At 34.8% G+C, this 11515-nt stretch overlaps 2 long non-coding RNA genes across 2 annotated transcripts in view; both read right to left on the bottom strand.

Annotated features, from left to right (window-relative positions):
- LOC147834759 (uncharacterized) overlaps window positions 1-11515 on the bottom strand; it is a 436363-nt gene that overhangs the window by 300711 nt on the left and 124137 nt on the right. The gene's annotated exons all lie outside the window — the stretch shown is intronic.
- On the bottom strand, window positions 2429-6186 carry LOC137496677 (uncharacterized). Its single transcript, XR_015502480.1, has 5 exons — window positions 6132-6186; window positions 5437-5570; window positions 5308-5350; window positions 5073-5219; window positions 2429-3465 (listed from the first exon to the last, which is right to left on the bottom strand). It is a non-coding gene; the product is annotated as an uncharacterized LOC137496677 (long non-coding RNA).

Raw genomic sequence — 11515 nt, forward strand, 5'->3', positions numbered from 1 at the left:
ATTAATAAGTCTGTGGATCATATTTTATTTGCACATTTATTGAATGGAAATGTTTCTGATTCACGCATGCAAATTCATCTTCAGGTGGTGCCTTTATAGCAATGTGCGTGCGGTGGATCGTTTCAATTACAATGGAAAAACAGGCGACCGCTGCAAATTGCGCTTTAATGTTTGGCTGGTCAACTGTATGGTATGGAAATCTTATATACCTGCTAGATGAACCCGTCTCATACAGCTACCATTGCAAGGCTCAAAGACTCTTTATAGAGTACAATTTAACACAACTGCCAATGGAAATATAACAGACACGCACAAAAAATGTGCGTACGCCAGCCATAAAGCTGGCGTGGAGCTGCGCACATTCCCACGTTCAGTTCATCGTGAATAAATCCAAATGTGAGCGATTCTGAGAAACCTGGCGTACGCAAAGTTTTTGTGGGTACGCAGCATTGATACATAAGGCCCCTGGAAGACCACAGAAGCAACTGTGGTGGATGATTGAAGATTTCTTTCCCTGGTGAAGAAAACACCCTTCACAACAGTTGATCGGATCAAAAACACTCGCCAGTAGGTAGGTGTATGCGTCAAAGTCAAAAATCAAGAGAAGACTTCACCAAAAAGAAAACAGAGGGTTCACCACAGGATGTAAACCACTGGTGAGTCTCAAAAACAGCAATGCCAGATTAACGTTCTAAAAAAGTTATGGAACAACATCCTATGGACAGAAGAGACCAAGATCAACTTGTACCAGACTGATGGAAGGAGAAGAATTTGGAAAACGAAAACAACTGCTTATGATCCTTAGCAGTGAAACATGGTGGTGGTAGTGTCATGGCGTGGGCATGTATGGCTACCAAAGAGTTTTTCAAGAGAAAGAAGTGAAATATTATGCAATGGCCAAGTTAATTCCCTAGCCTGAATATGAATGGGCATGCCTTTAACTTGCTAAAGACAAAACTGAAGGGAAAATTCCCCAAGAACAAGCAGGAACTAAAGACAGACACAAACCTAGCGTCTGGTGATGTCTATGCGTTCCAGACTTCAGGCTGTAATTGACTGCAAATGATTTGCAAGCAGGTGTTAAAAAGTGAAAGTTTGATTTATGACTATTATTCTGTCCCATTACTTTTAGTCCCTTAACAAGTGTGAGACACATGCATAGTGGTGCAATTCTGACACCGTTCATCTGATTTGGATGTAAATACCCTCAAATTAAAGCTGACAGTATGCAGCTAATCCTACACTGTACCTAAACCTGATTGCTACTTTAATAACTATTAAGCGGCAGCAAATTAGGAATTTATTGAGCTAAAATCTTCATTAATGGTTTGTCAATAGCGAGGATTATACCTTAAATTAAATTGTGGACCGAATGTTTACAGTTAACAGTCTATTCTTTTCATTTCATGGCTATTCTCTTGGTTGCGCTACTTCCAGTACTGTATTTTAATATAATAAACCTTTTAACCAATCATATTTCAGCAATTGCATTTCCAGAATCAAATATGCTGCCCTGAAGGCCTTCAGAGGTATTAAGTGCAGATGTCTATAGCATAAAAAATGGCAGTGAACCTATTGCTTTAACCAATCAGATTTTGAGTTGGCTACACTGTGGCCAGCTAGCAGGCTTATGACAATGTCAGCATTTTCTTGCCCTTTTATTGGATGGTCAGAACTAGCATTCAGCATTACTGTAAACAATTTTTATTTTCACAGACAAATTGGCCAACTTTAAGTAAAAGCAATAGTAAATTAACTTAGTATGACAGCAGAATGCAACCACACACACTTCTGCAGCAAAGCTGTGAGATGAAAAACCACTTAAATATGGAAGGTTAATTTTCATTTTTGGCTTTTTAATTGGTGTCTGCATCGCATTCTGATGGTATTTGCAAAAAATGCCACGTTTACATTACAGTATGGATATATGAGTTTTGCAAGTCAAGGCTTTTCCGCTTGCTGCAGACTAGGGTGTGTTAAAACAGCCACACTTTTCTTCATTGTCTTATATTACACTGTAAAAAATAAAAAGTTGAGTAAACTTAAAATTTTAAAGCAACCGGCTGCAAAGAAATTTTTAGTTTACTCAACTTCAGTGGTTGAAGTTGTGCCAAATTATTTTTTTAAGTTGACTGAAATGGCTGGTTTAAGTCATGACAACTTTCAAGCCTAAGTTCATCTAACTTGTCATTATGAGTTTGCCTAAAATTAAACAGGGGTTGAGTAAACTGTAATAAATGAGTTGGCACAACTTAACAGAAGTTCAGTTAACTCAAAGCTGTGCAGCTGGTTGCCTTAATTTTTTAAGTTGATTTAATCTTTATCTTTTAATTCATAATTTTATGGAAATCTTATATCTGCGCTTCTCAAACAAATACCTGTATGACTCTAAGTATGAAGTTAAGAGATTACAAAACACACTATAAAACACAATATCAAAGAATATATTTATTGACAATTCTGCAAACAGTTTTCTGTCCAAATGAAATGTACTGCAGTCCAGAGAAGGAAAAGAGGCAACAAAAAGGTAAATCCTCAAATCCTATATTGCCTTTTAAGTGCTCGAGTTAAGCAAAAGTAATATTTAAAATGCTTGCACTATCAACATTTTTTTCAAAGTGCAAGAGTAATTAGTTTTGTCACGATATTTTAATTTTGTTACCCATCAGTTCTATAATTTTAAAAACGTCCATTTCCTGCTAACATTTGAGCGTTGTTGACCATGTTTTAAACACTGTTATATTGCCATTGTGTTCACATGCTCAACAGAAAAGACTGATTAGGCGTGAAGAGCATCAGTTCACCAAACTCACTGCTGTTTACTGAGTGTAACCACAGATACAGGGACACTTAAGAATTTCACATTGATCAACTGGTCTGTGTATAAGCTGACACAAGTGGTACGCTGTGTGTGTGTGTGTGTGTGTGTGTGTGTGTGTGTGTGTGTGTGTGTGTGTGTGTGTGTGTGTGTGTGTGTGTGTGTGTGTATTTGTGTTTGCACTCCATGAACATCAGTGAAGAGCAGTGAAATGGTGAACTTCTCAGCCAATCACAGTAATTTATGTTGAGCGCTTGAACACAACAGCCAATCTATCAATTGGTGGGAAATGGATGTTTTTAAAATTTGAAAATGTAAAATCAAAACTGAATTTAAGTTTGGTGACAACACCAAGAGTAACACAATTTCAGTGTACAAACAAATGCATTCAAGGCCAATAAACACTTTCTGAATAGTTTCAAAGATGTGTTTCAGTTCTTTGGGGTAGTTCATAATGAGGAAATTAATCAAACCAAAGAGGAGAACAACAGCTGTCGGAAGATCTTTTCCAGCACGATTTGCTCTTCCAGAACCACAGACAGGCACCTTACATTTAGGTTGGTCTGAAGAGTGGCAACATCATCTTCAACAGTGCTAAGGATGTCCATCTCCATCTCTATTGTGCAAATATCTTCTGGCTCTGTGTCCTGCAGTAAAAAGAAACATAAAAAGAGGATGAAAAACTATTTTTACTGCTAAATCACAAACATCTCCAAAAAGCAAGGTAAAAAAAAAAGCAAAGGCAAAGCAACTTAATTTGGAAACTGAAGGTAGTAATGTCAGTAACACAGTCATTTATATACCTTCTATTTATAAAACATTTCAGGTAACACTTTTATAATAATGAATCATTTATTAAGCATTAGCAAATAGTGAATTGATTATCCGTTAAGCATCAACTCTACATGAATAAACATTAGTAAGCTATTTAATAAGTACCAGTACCTAATGAATAAGGACTAGTATCTAATACATAAGTACTAGTATCTATTAATTAGGTAGTAGCATCTCAGTAATAGGTACTAGTACCTAATGATTAACTACTAGTAGATAAAAATATGCACTAGTCACAGCTGGAATACATACTAGTCAAAACTGAATAGTTAATATCTCAATTAGAGATCCCATAGAAATGAATGGGAAAATTTTTAATTCATTACGAGTAACAACAGAATAGTTACTAGTCACTATTAAAATAAGTACTAGTAACTAATAAATAAGAACTAGTATCTATTTAATAAGTACTAGTATCTAATAAATAAGTACTAGTATCTAATAAATAAGTACTAGTAACTAATAAATAAGTACTAGTAACTAATAAATAAGTACTAGTATCTAATAAATAGAACTAGTAACAAATAAATAAGTACTAGTAACTAATAAATAAGTACTAGTATCTATTTAATAAGTACTAGTATCTAATAAATAAGTACTAGTATCTAATAAATAAGTACTAGTAACAAATAAATAAGTACTAGTATCTAATAAATAAGTACTAGTATCTAATAAATAAGTACTAGTAACAAATAAATAAGTACTAGTATCTAATAAATAAGTACTAGTATCTAATAAATAAGTACTAGTATCTAATAAATAAGTACTAGTAACAAATAAATAAGTACTAGTAACTAATAAATAAGTACTAGTATCTAATAAATAAGTACTAGTAACTAATAAGTAAGTACTAGTAACTAATAAATAAGTACTAGTTAGTACTTAATGGAAAAGAACTAAGAAAATGGATAAGTACTAGTAACAAGAAAATAGATACTAGTACGGGCTATAGAATAAAAGTTAAAACGGCTTGCCATAGGTCATCAGCTATTGTCACATTAAACCAGATGCTCAGACCCTGAGAGATGACAGGTGGCACCACTTTACAATTGAAGGGCATTAATTATGGTTATTCACAGGTTAGTCATTTTGATCAGAAATTCCCAACATGTTTTAATTATTAAAAATGAAATTTGCTTTATAATTATTGTTGCAGCACCTGTTTTCACTCCCTGGTCAGCCGGACTCAGTCATGGTTGTTCTACTAAAGACTAAGTGATGAAAATGTAGCATCCTTTACAGAGGTGAAAACAGTGCTACAAACTTTTCTTTTAGGGAACAAACTGTTTTGTAACTTCAAAGATTAATTACCTGCATGAATTCCAATATTGCACACAAAAAGAGGAACTCCAAGGTAAACTCCATAAAGTTTAATATGCCCCCCTTTAATCAGTGATATGATTGAATGCTAAATAATTACTTGATTGTCCAGTTGGTCCAGGGCGGTTCTTATTATCTCTCCATATCGCCCACCACATGATCCATAAAACTTGATAGCGTATTCATCCGAAAAAGAGAAGATATCTTTGAGGTTGGTTTGAGTAATCCTGTAAAACTCAGCATAGACCTACAAACAGACCATAAAAAAATGAATAGTATGAATTGTGAACAAGGGTTATACATTTTGAAATAAATAATCTCAAATGCAAACTTGCCTAAACTCCCAAAAACATGCAGGCCACTGTTTTCGGACATCAGCTACAGGAGGTTAAAAAAATCAAATAGTCAGTAACTGCAGCAGACTGTTAATGTGCTAATGTCAAATGTGATTTTAATGCACCTACAGTCTTTAAAGTGCAGAAGCAGTCTGCGAACAAACAAGGCTGCTGCCAGGATGGTCCTTGATAGCGATGTAGTCTGTAGTGTAACTTCTCAGCTACTGTTTACAAATTTGCAAAACTTACACTGCATTCCAAACCTATAAAAAAGTAAATAAAAATGTAACATTGCAGGTCAAATTGTTTTCATAAATTAAACTGATGTTTTTAAAAAGCACAATATAAAATAAATATTGCAAACATAAAAAGAGAAGATTTAAATAATACATACATACATGTTACTTAACTCATAAAGGGTTAATGTATGCCAAATAAATAATCATAAAAACCACAAGCTCCTGGAATACTATATGTACACTACTAGTGACTGTATATTTAAAGTGGTATGCTAAATATTATTTTGAAGTGGTTTTAATGTTATCGCATTGCTGGGTTAACAATACAGTGGTGACCGGCCGCTCAGATATGTCTGTTTGCAACAACATTTCACTACATTTCCCTCCAGTTTAAGAAGCAAATTAACGTTAAACAGTCCTTCAAATGAAGCAAACTTCACAGGTGGCTAGCTTGTTAGCCCGAGCTTGTCAGAAATGATCTTCACACGATGTAACTTAGTTTTGTGGGAACATAACATTACATTTTACTTTAGATTTGCACGCTATTTAGATTAATTTTGATAATAAAGCTAATACAAAGCTTACTTGAATCAGGAGATGGCAGCTGCTGCTGGTGAGAGGACACCTCGTGCAAAATGGCACCCGAAGACAGACTGAGCATGTGCAAAGACGGGAAGTAGATGATCCAGTGAAGAACTCAAAATGTAAAGTCTGCTCAACTTAAGTATTTACTTTCATTGAACAAACCAGTTTTAAACCTTCAGTTAACTCATTTTTAAAAGTAAACTCAACACTGGGCTCAAAATATGTCCACCCAACTTACAATTTTGATTTGAGTTAGCAATTTGCAAGTTGGATTTTTTACAGTGTAATTATTTTAATGTCACTTGCTCACTTTCCTAGTAGAGCAGTACTGACTAGTATTTTAGTCACAAAGTCTACTGGTAGACAAGCCGAGAGACTTGTGAAGATGAAATGCCATATAAGTCCGCTAATAGTTTGTGCAACTTGTTCACAAGACGTTTGGCCATGGTCATGTCTAACTAAGCCTGGTTTCTCTTGAGGTTTTTGGTGAAGTTTTTCCTCGCCGCTGTCACCACTGGTTTGCATGGTTCAGGACTCATAGAGCTGCGCATCGATGGATTGATCTTCAGTGTTTGGACTCTCAGTATTGTAAATTGTAAACTGAACTGAGCTAAACTGAGCTTAAACTCTAAACACTGAACTGACACTGTTTCAATTTAGTATAATATTTTATGTTAAGCTGCTTTGACACAATCTACATTGTAAAAGCGCTATAGAAATAAAGATGAATTGAAATTAATTAAAATGAGGTTGGGTTTAGGGTTGGTGTAGGTGGAGTAGACATAAATAAAACAACAAATTACTCTGAGGTTGGGTTTAAAGTTTGTGTAGGTGGAGTCTATATTCATAAAACACAACAGATTACTGTGAGTTTTGATCACTTCAGTTTGGAATGACACTTCAATATGGCGACGATTATTGTTTTCAATTAGAAGTGTCATTCAGAAGGTGATAAAACCCTTTTTTAACACACCACTTATGTTTAATTTTTGAGATTTCATTGTGTTGTGTTGTGTTTTATCCACTAACAGACCACGATAGGCCATTATAATATTTTGTAAGTATGCTGTTTCCTAAGATAAAGATTTACACCCCAATGACTTTCACTTTTTAGTTTCAGCTTTGTGGCTTTATACATGAACCAGTGATGATTGAACTTATTTAAAAAAAAAGAGAGCTGTATGCAGAGCTTGATTACAGTATCACCCGTGTGTTACAACACTTAAATATATGCTGATTACTGTGGCGCTCCGTGCAGCTGTTATTTTGAAATATTCTTCATCAGCTCTGCATAATACTTGTTCTTTTCTGTCTGCATGCTGACCAAATCAAATGTTGTTTTTTTAACATCAAATGCAAATGTAGCCCTCAAATTTGAACTTGCTGTCAATAAGGGATTTAGAGAGTCTCTGTTAAACTGCTAATGTTGCGGTGAGATGACCCATCTGGACTGCTGGGAAATTTGTTACAGAGTCATATACTGTATGAAGGCTGAAGACTATGTGAGACGAAAACAGCCAGTGCTTGTGTTTACCACTGAGAGCTGTTTCCCTCTCAAGCAGAGCGCTCATTTCAATGCCAGCTTGTGTTCTTATTTACAAATTTTGCTTATTTAATGTCAAGAGATTTAGCGGATTTGCTGCCATGTGTTAAGTGGAATTCTGTCTTGTGCTCTTTCTTTGAAACACTAAATGTCATGTAGTCTCCAAATCCATATATCAATGTTCCTGGAAGCAAACGAGCAAAAAAAAAAAAAAAAAAGAAAAGAAAACGTAATTGATCTCAAGTCTTTTAGGTAGCTTATTTTCAAATGTCAGTGGTAAGAGATGCTTTCTCATGCAGTAAATAGTAAATAAACACAGGTTATCATTAAGTAACCTTTTTTTCAGTCTTGAGTAATGAGTTTTAGTACTCGGTTCGACTTTGTCGATCAAATCAATTATAACTAGAAACGTGGGATTGATAGATAAGAGCTTTCAGGATTTTAGACTCAGAAATTATATTTATGTATACCATTGCAATAATTTAAAAAAAGGAAAATTGTTAACTATTTACATAAAATATTGAAAAAAAGCTATAAATAACAAACATAAACAAATTTATATATTTATTTATTTGTATATGTATTATCTGGTTCTCAAATCTGATTTGTGATATCCTGCAATATCAGCACTCGTACAGCCTCTTCACCCTTGTGTATTTCTCCGCCCACATACAGTGCATCCAGAAAGTATTCATAGCGCTTCACTTTTTCCACATTTTTTATGTTACAGCCTTATTTCAAAATGGATTAAATGCATTAATTTCCTCAAAATTCTACACACAATACAGCTGATCAAATCATTATAAAACCAGTAAGTGACACTCTAAGTCGATCTCTCTCTTTTTTATGTTATATAGTCTCTTTAATATGTGTAGTGCTGTATTTATACCATAGTAATTTGCTAGTGTTTGCTTTGTTTTGGCCTTTTCGGAGTCAATTATTGTAATCTCCCGATTGCAACAAAGAAATACTGGGAAATATCTGTGGACTGATTTCATGCCATTCAGCTTTTTAATCTTAACATGATAGCAAAATCACCTGTTTTGTCAATACTTTGGATATTGCGCTACAATCTCAGAAATAATGGTACGTGAGCTGTCACTGGGGTGCTACCTTTTCAAAAGGTTGCAAATTTGTACCTAAAAGGTCCATATTAACACTCAAGGCTACTTATTAGTATCTAAAATGTACAAAAGTGTTCCTCTTAAAAATTTTACATACTTTTAAGGTACCGATATGTACCCTTTAACTACAGACATGTATCTTTTAAAAAAGGTACCACCCCAGTAACAGCTCACTTACCTTTATTTCTGGGAGTGTAGAATCATTCAAATACTAGCTCTAAAGTGACGTTGGTGAATTAGTAACAGTTTCTGCTGTTCTGACCAGCTGCAGATGTAAATCAATTGTGGAAGAAAGTAGTTCCTCATACAAAAGGATTTTTGAGATTCTCTGTGTTTAATTTTCCTTTTTTTATGTACACAATTAGGCAGATGAACTGTTGTATAGATGCAATATCATACTCGTAGCCGTGTGCAATATGACTGTATTTCATCACTGGTCGCACACTGAGTCACTCGGCCTGTGGCTTCGAGCCAACACACGTCTTCCACTAGTGCCGATATACAGCCATTTTGCCCTGCGACTCATATGATATTGCTCATATACAGAGATGGTCAGTATTTATGATCCATGTATTTCAAATATGTATTTTAAATAAAAATAGTATTTTGTAATTTGTATTAGATAGGGTCTAGAAAAAAAATAGCTTAATATTTTGTATTAAAATATTTTAGTGTCTTGTTGTCACGCTGGTAGACAAGAAAGACAGGATGGTTATCATTTATCAGTTTTATTCTTGATTTTTTTTTTAATTATTTGTTTTGAAAAACAAAATCACTTAAAGTGAAGAAGTAAAAAAGTGGTGTTAATGCTGTTAGTGATCTTTTACAGCATGGTAATGTAAACATTTGATGTTAGCGATCTCACATGTAGTTAGTTCGTGGGAACATCAGCAGGAAAGCATGCAGACACACAGTCCATCAAGTCAATGGCAGATCTTCTGGTAAACACTATATAAATGTAAGCACTTCCCTTGATCAGTGTGAAGGATTGGAAGGCACGTAAGGAACATCCGTGGGTGAAAATCCAAACACACAGTTCATCAGATAGATGGCAGATTTTCTACTAAACACCAGATGAGAATATGCACTTCCCTTGATCAGTGTGAAAGACTCGAAGACTAGCAAGGAACATCCATGGAAGAAGTGGAGAAGACAAAGGAGCGAAGATGAGGACAACCATCGGACCTTAATACCGGCCGACAACTGAGAGCAGAAGGTAGGCTTTTATAGTGTTCTTTGATGAAGAAAAACAGGTACAGGTAATTAGAATCCTGGTGAGGGTTCATGTGATTGGATAGAGGTGGTTTATGAGGGAGAGCGATGATTGGGTGAGCAGGAATGAACCGGGGATGTAACACTTGTATTTTAAATACTGTAAAATACAAAATTACTGTAAAATGCAGTTACTGTGTCATTACATTGTAACCACATTGTAGTTACATCCAAGGTAATATTTAAAAGTATAAATGTTTCTTTGTAAATTGCATGTGCAGTATATGGTTATTTAGTTGTATACTTAAATATACATATTGCATATGTAATTACAAACTTAATTGCGATACTATGTCATTACATTGTAATTACATTGCAATTACATTAAAGATAATATTTATAAAGATAAATGTTTTTTTGTGTATTTCATGTACAGTATTTGTGTATTTATCCTTAAAAATATGCAACAAATATGCAATTACATTGTAATTTCATTATAATTACACTTGACTAATAACATTGTAATTACATCTATGATAGTATTGTAAATTGTGTTTTTGTATATTTCATGTACAGTATTTGTTTGTTATACACACACACACACACACACACACACACACACACACACACACACACACACACACACACACACACACACACACACATATATATATATATATATATATATATATATATATATATATATATATATATATATATATACTTTATGAATGTGATTCGAATTGGCTGGAGGGTGTGCATTATTTTCATTGAAACACACAGGTAGTTCCAATCAGTTTTGTAATTACGATAGCAACTCACCTGTGCTGCATAGGAAACGAATGAGGATGTTTAATGGTAGATGGGAAATCTGCAAAATTAGAACAATGCTCATCAATTGTGCCATAAAATCAAGTTTCAAGATGTTTTTTCAAGCGAGAATATTGCTTATATTAAAGTCTTATTAAAGTTTATATATAAGGATAGCGCATCTGTAAAAAATGTGGGACTCCAGGCAGTCTGTGAACATCTCCACAACGATAGAAGCTTATATACATCAGAACATCTCAGGACTTTTAAATACTTTTTTACAATTTCATTCAATTATTTTTGCAACACAATATACATATGTACTTCATTCATTCATTTTCTTTTCAGCTTAGTCCCTTTATTAATCTGTGGTCGCCACCACGGAATGAACCGCCAACTTATCCAGCACATTCACGCAGCGGATGCTGCCGCAACCCATCTCTGGGAAACATCCATACTCACCCATTCACACTCACACACTACAGACAATTTAGCCTACCTAATTCACCTGTACTGCATGTCTTTGGACTGTGGGGGAAACTGGAGCACCCGGAGCAAACCCAGGGGGATCATGCAAACTGCACACAGAAACGCCAACTGACCCAGCCGAGGCTCGAACCAGCGACCTTCTTGCTGTGAGGCGACAGCAATCCCTACTGCACCACTGCGTCACCACAAATGTTCTTAAAGGTATT

Source organism: Danio rerio, chromosome 11, assembly GCF_052040795.2.
Source record: "Danio rerio strain M-AB ecotype USA chromosome 11, GRCz13ab, whole genome shotgun sequence".
Lineage (NCBI taxonomy): Eukaryota > Metazoa > Chordata > Actinopteri > Cypriniformes > Danionidae > Danio > Danio rerio.